Genomic DNA, 10,987 nt, shown 5'->3' on the forward strand with positions numbered 1-10,987 from the left:
CGATTGTTTTCTAATAGCGCGTCTGATCAAATAGTGTCAGTGCACGCAGAGATAGCCATTGGGCGCTAATGGCTAATTTGTTTGAAGTGGACATGTGGTTCGTGGTAGCGACCGGACGTGTCCGGTCGCCACGTAGACAACCCAATGATAGAGGTAACGACATAATTGTTTGGGGATGTCTATAAATATCGTTTGGCCGGCTTAAGCTCACCCTCTTAGCTATTTGCATTGACATAGCAATCTTATGAGCTTAGCCAAAGCCCCCCCACTCATGTCCATCATTGATTCATCATCTTTATGAGATTGGGAGTGAATCCAAGTGCATTGCTTGAGTGATTGTATCTAGAGGCACTTGGTGTTCATGTTTCGCTACGGGATTCGCTTGTTACTTTTGGTGGTTTCCGCCACCTAGATGGCTTGGAGAAGCAAGGATCGTCGAGCAGAGGTTGGTGATTGTCTCTGGCTCCAATCATGGTGATTGTGAGGGGTTCTTGACATTTCCTCGACGAAGAGCCAAAAGGTACTATAGTGGATTGCTCATGGCTTGTGTGATCCTCATCTTGTGTTGGTTGTGTGGCACCCGGTTGCGGGTTTGGCGTATGATGCCAATTAGCGCGTGAACCTCCAAGTGAGTGAATCACCACAACGAGGACTAGCTTGCCGGCAAGCAAGTGAATCCCCGTAAAAAATCTTGTGTCATCATTGTCTAAGGATTTCATTGGTTATCTTGTGATTGATTGATTGGCTCCATCTTGTGATTGGTACACTCCTCGACATGTTGGTATAAACATCACCACCTCTCTTGTATTACATTCTTAGTGTAGCTAAGCTCTTTAGAGTAATTAGTTTTGTGAGCTAGCTTGTGTCGGGTCTAGTGGATGGTGAGGCTCTTTAGTTAGTCTTTGAGAGCTCACTAACTTAGTATAGTGATATAATCATTGTGTGGATAGAGACTATATATACTAGAATTGTGGTAGGTGGCTTTCATTTTTAGTAGGCTAGTGCAACATTTGCTTCGCCTCATATTTGTCTAAGCGTTTTGTTCAGTGTTGTTGTAGAAATTTTATAGGCTATTCACCCCCCTCTAGCCATTAGGACCTTTCAGAGGTCAAAATAGGGAAGGATTCCCAGATACACCTCGCAAAAATTAATAAAGATAGCGACATGAAGGATAGAATTTGGGCTAAGATTACACAAACTGATTTTATAGTAATCGATCAGGCCATGAAGAAAGGGATGAATGGGAACACCAAACCCCCCGTACAAGTAATCTTCAAAAACAACCAATTCATCGGTGCGGGGTGTGGGGAATTCCTCACCAAACGAAGGGCGCCATCCTACCGTTACCCTGTCGGGTAGCACTCCATCTACTATCAGGGCGTTGAGCGCCGCCTCGTTGCTGACGAACTGCGCCCACTCCTGCTCGTGGTTGATCCCATGCGCCACCACCCTCGAGCTCCTGTGGCTCCTCTTCGACGCCATTAAGCAGATCTGGGGAGAAGAGATGGCTTCTAAGCTTGGAATAGCCCTAATGGTAGAGCAGTTGCAAGGCATAGAGGATAGAGTGCGAAGAAGACGATGTGATTGGGAAATAGTGGGGAGTGTGTGCGGGCGCCGCGACGCCTTTATAACGATTCGACCCCAACTTTTTGGCTTCTAGGGTTTTTGGGAAACCACGCTCACCGTGCCGTTCCCTCTTCTAAAACCTCCACGCCCCACTAGGCCGCTTACTGGGCCTGGGGGATACACAAGTGAAAGGGTCGCCAAGCAGACTTAAGTGCTAAGCACAGTTTCATCGATTTACTTGGGAACTTCGGAGCAAGTTTTTTCTTCAGATCCTACTACAAAATTTCTTCTCAATCTTCTAGCAGGCTCAGGGACTACGTGTGTACACATCATCTTGCTATGACTGTACCATTTTCTCCGTTGCTTTATCTCATCTAAGCTGAGGACTGGTGTACAGCTAAGCTGGGGACTGGGTTAGCACCTGAAAACTACTTTTCTAGACCTGGCACCACGTGAATGATTCACCAACTGTTAGGCTCGGGGACTAAGTGGGCACACCTCACCTTGCAGTGAATGTGCTTATTTCTAGAACCCGACACACTTTGACACGATTAAGTCATGGATGATGATCGTCGCTGCTCTCCGTTTGGCTCTAAGAGTCAATTCTGCCTAAGGCATGGATGCTAAGCACCTCTTTTCGCTCTTGAAGGACCGAGTTCCTCCGCGTTGACTAAGTCGGGAACGCTAAGCGTCCAACTTCACTGTCCGGAAGCTAAGTGGGCACACTTCACCTAAGGTTGAGACTTTATTTTTTTTACTTGAGCTCCTTACATCTTTCTGGCAAACCTCAACTCCGAGAGAGTCCGAGTTTAGCGACCAGTTGAACTGTTCGGGCATCTGCTTGAACAGCTCGGACGCCGTGTTCAACAGCTCGGATGCCGTGTTCAACAGCTCGGCTCCCAGTTAAATTGGTCGGAAGCCTGCTCCTGGTGATCAGCAACAGGTTGGACAGCTCGAATAAGCTCGACACGGTGTTGCTCAGCGGATACAAGATGCTCGGTGACTAGCTGTGGGGGTATAACCCCAGATACCCACATGGCTGTACATGGACCGAGCCGCCAAGAGAGGCCCAGCCCACAAGACTATGTCATGTGGAGCGTGGCACAGGTCGGCGTGCCTCGCAAGGCTACGTGAAAATCCTTGGCGATCGATGATGATCTGATCGGATATGCTAAGATGTTGTATTCTTTGTAAATAGATATCTTGTAGCCGATCAGGATAGATTCAACCGATCTGTAACCCTATACCCAAGCTATATAAGACGGGTAGGGACCCCTCGTTTTCACCTCATATCAATATACAATCCACCAATCCACCAATGACACCTGGATATTCGTGGAATCACCGGATGGAATCTGCATTTAAAGGGATCGTATTACGTAGAGCTTGGCTCCAGACTGCATGCTGCATGCGCATACTACAATACAGGTGCATAAACATTGTTAGTCTTTTTTTTTCTCACTGAAGAAACTGAAGTGGTAACCAATGAAAGACTTGTTTAGATACGCATGTATTCATCTCGATCCGTGTGGTGAAGTGGATTGAAGTGGAATTAAACTAAGTTTCATTCTAAAATCCACTCCAACACATGTGGATTGAAGTAGATACACATGCATCCAAATAAGGCATAAAAGTGTTTCATGGAACTGTATAATTATAGTGAGCATATAAATTTGTACTCTTTTTTATGATTCTATTTTCCATATACTCTGTCATGTGAAGCCTTGGATGGTCAATGACTGTATTGCTTGCCTCTAATACTGAACGCGGAATAGTTACCTACTAACACTTTTATCTCACCATATCAGTCAATTTTTTCATATCAGCCAATTTTTGCACCTAAGTTACAGTTACCATGCATTACAGCCATTTCTGTCGTGCAGCACTATAATCTCTGCCTGTAAAATGTGCACACACTCGTTTATAGCGAAGCCGGCAGTAGAAGTTCAGAACACTCACACGATTGGCTATGCCGGTGGTACCAGAGAAAAAATGCAATGGATGAACTAGAAGGTTCCCATAAATCTGGAGTGCACATGACAACTCATCCTACTCCATGTACAGGAGTCCGAAATCTTGCACGTGTTGGTATGGCCGGTTGTTGTAACCCTAGGCCGCTAGGCATAGTTTGTTGTGGATTAGTTTGGTAGCTAGTTTGGTTGTTTGTCCATATAACAACTAGATGCGTGATCTTGTCATATAAGGCACGCGTAACGTGATGTTTCACGCCCTTATTTAACAAAAAAAGGTGCACCCCCTGCTCGTTGTTCAACGCTTACTAATCTTCTTTCGAACACTACATGAAAAACTGCGATCAAATGCGAGGTTCTACTTCCCCCCTAATCGAAAAACGGCGATGCTAATCTCTCCATCTAAGCTGGGCTCGAGACGTAAAACTGAATATATGTTCATCTAGGTACTTCTCTAATGGTAATGGAGAGTGATCTCGAGCTATTCAGGATTAACAATAGAAGCTTGTGTAATTGGCCATAGGCCCCGTTCGCTTCGCTGAAAAAACAAGCAGATTTATTGTGAGAGAAAAACACTATTCTGATTGAAAAAATAAGTTAAAAAGTACGGATTATACGAGAAGCGAAACAATAATTGTTGACCGGACGCCGCACGGTAGTAATAAAGCGCACACGTACGACCGATCCCGGGCCGGGCGGTCTCACACTTTCACTGCCGGGCTGAAGTCACTGCAGCGGCATCGGCAATAATTGGCGCTCACGGTAGTTTTTTTTATAACAGGCATCATTAACTTAACAACAGCGTACAGTGAGGAGCTTGAAAGGCTCCAGGTTTACATTCTGCAATGCCAAGGCAGCAGAGCAGGAATCATAAGAAATATGAGCAGGAGCCGTACAAGTGAATACAACTGAGTGGCTCTGCGATTTAAAAGCCTGATGTGCTAGTGAGTTTGCTGTTGTATTTGAGTTTCTTGGAATCTTGTGGACCTTGAACTCCCTTGTTTGCAGTGCTTGCAGGAAGGTAGTTGTGTCGTTCTTGATATTCCAGTGGGGTGGGTTTTCAAGATCTCTTGAATTGTATAAGTTGACCATCACCTGGCTATCAGTGAGGAAGGTCACTGAATTGATGTTCAGATGTTTGCCGCAAGGGTGAGAGCAGCAGCTTCGGCCATGAGGACTGACTGCACCGAAGGAGCCTGTGCCTGGATGTAGAGCGTGGTGGTGAGATTCTGGCTCGGGTTGAACAGGAACACGAGTTTAGTTTGGTTTTATAAATAACATGGAAATTCTCACGCACACGAATGCAGCTTCAGCTGGAGCCTGAACCCTCTAGACTCCAGAGTGCGGCGGCAATTTCCGCAGCTGAGAGGGCACACTGCCTTAGCTAGCTTGCTCAATTTCTTCATGGCAGCCTGCGCCCTGCGCCTCGGTCCTCCAAGCTCCAGGGCTCAACACGCGTTCAGCGAACTAGCCGCGCAACAGCAAGAGCGGCGTCCGTTCCGTCGGCCCTTCGAAACTTACTACAGTTCCTTTGTCTTCTCCCTGAAAGAAACTTATCGCAATCCTGTAGATGTTTCAGTGCAAGCAATTTTTTAGACCTTTTCAGTGCAAAACTGTGCACTTTGTCGTCCACTGTGCATAACTACGAGGACAGAATTTTCAGAGTCCACGCACATTAATTTCTGATCCGCCGACCTTGCCAAACATAAATTTTGATAAGAGGAAAAAGAACAGTTATTGAAGGTGATAACCCTTGAGGCCTTGAAGCTGTCGCCATGACACTGATGCGGAGATGTGATGCCGACGAGATAGCTTGTTTCGCCGCATCGCACATGATCAAATAAACTCATAATATATTACTACTATATTAGTTGACCGGTTACACCGCTATAGATTACGTACGCTATTAGCTTCATAAATTCTGCATCAATTAATCAAGCTGCGAAGTACGTAGCCCCGCTAGCTAACTACTGGAATTAGCTGATCGATTCTACAAAGCGTTGGCGAATTTTTATCAGATGATTCAATTGAGCCAGCATTCATGAGTGTGCACAGCGTGACTACTGCTACTTCAATAATGATGTTAATTGTGAACTAGCTCCGTCCACTGCGAGCTGAATTTGGGAACATTACTGCAGGGTGCAGAGCATTACAATACGCAGTGTGCTGTGTAATTTCACCTTAGTTCTCCTCTCGGATTCCTGCTGTTTAGTAAACCTCATTACCAGCAGTAGGTTTGTAATTTGTAACTCTATTTCCGCTTAATGAAAAACATGCTATGACATGGTCGCGAAAAAAATAGCAGCTACCAACTTGCTAGATTCGACACAGGCAATTCTCCATCGTGGTGTCGAAGCGCGGCAAACATTTCACAAAACTTTTCAATTCTCCACCTACGTGGCCTTGAATAAAACCTACATAAATGATTATATTTTTTGTTTATCAAACACAATGCCATTCCGATTTAGCCATAAAGACTAGCATAGAGCACAAACTCCCACCAAAATTTAGTGTTTTATGGTCAAGCTACGTATGATACTGTAATTCAATTCTACTGTACATCCACAGATGCTATGGATTTGTAATGCAGCAACTAACAAGTTATTACGCAAACCTGATTATTTAGTAAGCCAACATTTCACAAATCCTTGAAGTAAAAACTAACACTTCAGCCCATGAACCTACTATCAAAAGCCCAGTCTGTCAGCCACAAGAATGGCCCAAATTAACAAGACTATAGTATTAGGATTAATTAGGTATGCTAATTAGCCGGCAAGGCCATTTCTGTTCATAGACCACACAGTATATATGTACAACTAGCATATACTCCCTCGGTACCTAAATATCTGTCTTTCTTGTTTTTCGAGAAATAATTTTGATTAATTTTATATAAAAAATATTAATATTTATGATGCATAATTGATATCATTAGATAGATCTTTGAATCTAGATTTTTAATAAATTTATTTGGAGATACAAATGTTGCACGTATTTTCTATAAATCTAGTCAAACTTGTGACACGGAAACCCAAAACGACAAATAATAAGGGACGGAGAGAGTACTAGCAGCAAGAAACGAAGATATGGCCTACTAATGATTTGCCTCAAGGTTTGACATTTTGGGCAGTGAATTATATGCTTCAGATCGAGACAAACCAACTCTACATCTCTATAAGTCATGTACAGATCGGGTAAGTCAAGAACTTTCTATAATAAAATAATATGTTCTACTAATAATGCTCCTCATCTCCCATTGTTGCCATAGACTTTCAAAATACATATCATTTTGATAAACCTGAGAAGCTAAGCAAGGAGCTAGCATCCTTACTGTACCATAGTTTAGTTACTCTTCACGAACTTAGGAGTAATAGTTCTTCACAAGCCCAAACAAATACTCTCTCCATTCCAAACTATAAGAGTTTTTCTTCTTGGAGGTGTCCTTTTCTACCTCTCCTCCTTTCTGTGCTGGATTTTACAGGTGAAAACCTTCCCTCATCGGGCTAGCTTGTCGACGCTCTTGTGTCGTTTTCTTCTTGAAGGCTTTACTAGGCTATCCAGTTTCCGCTGGTGATCTCTTGTCGTCTGCCATGGCGCTTCTCCAAGGGTGTTGGTGCTCAGTGCTCCAAGTCATTTTTGCTAGGTTTTTTTTTCTTAGCTGGAGTTTTCCCTAGTTGCTCTAGTGGTTAGTTAGTCGTCGGTTTAGTCGAGTTGATAGTTAGGTCATTTTCGACTAAGTTGGCTCAAGGTTGAGCATGTAGTCAAGTGGTGCACTCTCTTAGTTGGTGTTTTTTGGGCCCTGTTTTTCATTAAAAAAACTAGGCCGACACTTGTATTTTTGTTTTCTTCGCCTAATATAAATCACGGCAAAGCTTTTGCCGTCCCTTCAAAAAAAGAGATTTCTCTTTAACTTTTATAGATACATTACTTTATACATCTGTACCTAGTGTATACTATGTATCTAGAAAAAGTAAAATATTTTATAATTTAGAATAGGTGCTGTATCAAACTTGCATTGCTACAGTGCTGCTGACCGGTAAGTGGAACAACTGACAGTTACCGACGGTGTAGTAGATCGTTCACGCGTGCGTGCGTTGTCCTAGGCTCCTGTAGCCTCAAATGTCAGCGATGCACGTGTGCATCCCGTACCCCCTGAGGCAGGCATATGCCGCATGCCGCACGCTCCATGAATAACATAGCGAGCTGCACGCTTAGTTTTATGTCTGCTGCTGGTCGGTTCATTTCTCCCTTCTTCTTCCCAGCTGGTCATTGCTGCATCCGCCATTGTTGCAGTGGAATCCTAGAGATGGATCGATGGACGAGGGTGGAGAGAGCACTTGCACTTGCACGTGCATGCAGGACACAGGCCAGGAAGATCCACGTCAACTCCCAAGTTGGCCAGGAAGGTTTAGCAAGTTGCCTTCATTAATGAACTCCACATGACTGGATTAATTGATCGAGCAGCCTTGGCTGGCACGGGCGCCATTAATGCCGTAATCTTGCCGCATTAGCTAGGGATCTGTCAATTTTCTTTTCTTCCTTTCTTTGAGGTGGATTTATCTACTAGTTGACCAGTAAAAAACTCTAGATTTAGCAGTAACAGCGTTTTCACTGGTATAGTAGCAGACTTAACCAACTGGAGTAACTAAGCAAAAGAATCAGTAGTTGCACTTGCCCGAACTATACACACAGTCCTCAACCAGCTACGGTTAAGTAGCTTATGTTTTGTTTTTATATCTTGTACCCTCCATTTCAAAATAAGTGTGTACTCGTTTATTGAGAAGTTGAACTTTTTAAATTTGATTAAATATATACAAAAATATTAATATTTATGACGTGTAATAAATATCATTAGATTGATCTTGAAATATATATCATACTTTTATAATAAACTTATTTGGAGATAAAAATATTGACTATTTTCTATGAACTGAGCTAAACTTTTAAAAAATTGTCTACTCGAGAAAGGAGATGTGTTTATTTCAAGACGAAGGGAGTAATTTGGTGAATTATACTACTTATCAGCTCACACTGCAGTACATTATGTTTTGTATCTTGTAACGATGAATTATACTACTTATTAGTTCATACATGCATTACATAATTGATTGTTTTCAGCCTTTTTTAGAGATTCCAAAGTAGTTTCTAGGTTGTGAATTTGGGAGAACCTCTACCAAATTGTAAATTATAAAAAGTGATTCTATGTTGATTCTATAAAGTAATTCTCTAAAATCAACTGGTTAGTGTTTAGGGGCTGAACTAGATTCTCTGGATTTACTTCCAGCATAAAATCAATTCTTATTCTAGAGGATCACATTCAACCATAGAATCACTTATCTTAGGAAATCACTTCGCACAAACAATCAAGACAGGAGCTCTACAAATATACCCTTAGGGATCTACTATGGTTAATGGTAGCAGTATATCTGTATCCATCAGAGTGTGTGTGTGGAGGGGCGTGTCGTGTTGTCCACTACAAAATCATGTGGTGGCCCATGTTTGATGCCAGTATATACCGGCCTCCAATGTGGCATCCCACTACTGCCCCCAAAAGATATTCACCATAATATAACACTTATGTTGATGTAAAATGATAAACTCACAATTTGAAAAACATGTAATTGTTAAAGGTCTACCAATTGATGTAGGTGGTTCCTCCTTTGGTTTGATTAAACGGAATGATCCTCCATCCAGGCTTATACATAGCCTCATGTTTCAATCATTATATATGGGTGAGGATAGTTCAGTATATATGATAAGATGCCATGAAGCAGTGGCGGATCTAGGTACAAGCTGTGGTGCCACCTGGCCCCACAATTTTTCCCCAAAAGTACATTTAGCCCCTTCATAAAATTTATAATTATATATACTAATTGTGCTAATTGATTTAAAATCAACAAGCTTGGCCCCATTTGGTTTTGAATCCTGAATCCACCACTGCCATGAAGAGTAGACGAAGACAAGTAAAATAAACAAAGATTAGATAATCTGATGCTTGAAGAAATATCCTCAGAGGAGTATTGCACAGTATAGTGCAATAATAGCAAAGAAAGACAACGAGAATGCACTAGAGTATGTGTCCATAGAAGGACCAAACTTATCAATACAAGGCCATTATCACGTTGTCAAAGTGAATAGTACAAGATTAGGCCTAAGAGGAGAGGGTATGAGGAGGTGTTCGTTATATAACCACCCTTGTAATCCTGGGTAGAAACCTATTTGGAGGATGATGTAGTTGATCCTTGTGTGTCACCGGTTATGTTATTGAACCTCTTTGTGTGGAGCAGTGATGGAAACTTGTTTGGACGAGGAGGATACCATTATTTTCTGGAGAAGTTCTGTAGTGAAGACTATGTCAAGTTATTTGGTTGATAGGTTGACGTGAGACTTGCCTTTGTGTGGCAAGTTGCTTATCTAGCTCGGTGGGAGACTTCATGGTGAACTCATGATATTGATTAGGGAGAAGATTGGTGACCATACACATACCTTTTTGCGAAGCTCCAAGATGGACTAGGGTTGGTGTGTTTGCCCGCTAGTACTACAAGATAGATGATACATCTATGTGCCAAGACCTTATGCATCTCCTGTTCTTCACCTTACTTACCGTGTTTACACTTCTCCATTGTGTGCCTTTATCTTTCATGAAGTAGCTTTAGTTATTTTCTTAGAGCTTGATAGACTAGTTGATAGGATGTGCTCTAGGTTGCAAAATTTGCTTTGTGCATGGACAAAAATGATACAAAAGGCTAGTTGCACATCTAAATAACATGGTTTAGGTTTACCTTGAAGTCAAGTTTTAGATCGAAGTAAAGTTTTAGTAGGAACCTAGGTTAGTTTTAAGTCATCACACCACCCTCCCACTCTTGGGTCACATAGGCATCTAGTCTCCTTTCACTTTAGTATCCATTCACTTGATAACTATGTATATGAAAAAGAGCAGTTACAATGATTTTGTAGGAAAGAGTGTGGGTTTCCTTTACCCGACTATAACTATTTGAAATTCAAAGTACTAAAACACAACGAGGATGTGAATTTAATGATATGAATTTTTCACGTCACATGCATTTGTCATGGTTGGTGACGTGAATTTTGTTGTATAGTGTGATTTCGGTATACTATGATGATTCCTATTTAATTCTTGCTCTCTTTTGTAGGATTGTTGGTGGAACAACAAGATACTTCCCATTTTATATTAAGCAAAGTAATATGCTTTGTCATGATGTGACTTGGGTACACAATGGTTAGTACAGAATTGGCAAGGGTTTAAGAAGGCAATATCAAGCTCTTTCATGCATGAGCAATTTCTCTATTGATGGAATTCCATTGGATTTGCCCTTCGTTGTTGTAGGTAGTGTCTTTATGCATGCAGTTATTCATATGGAGACTATATGTGTATTTGGGATTGTTGTTGTCAACCATGAAGACTAGCTGACTTAGGAATGAACTATTTTATA

This window comes from Miscanthus floridulus, chromosome 7, assembly GCF_019320115.1.
Source record: "Miscanthus floridulus cultivar M001 chromosome 7, ASM1932011v1, whole genome shotgun sequence".
NCBI lineage: Eukaryota > Viridiplantae > Streptophyta > Magnoliopsida > Poales > Poaceae > Miscanthus > Miscanthus floridulus.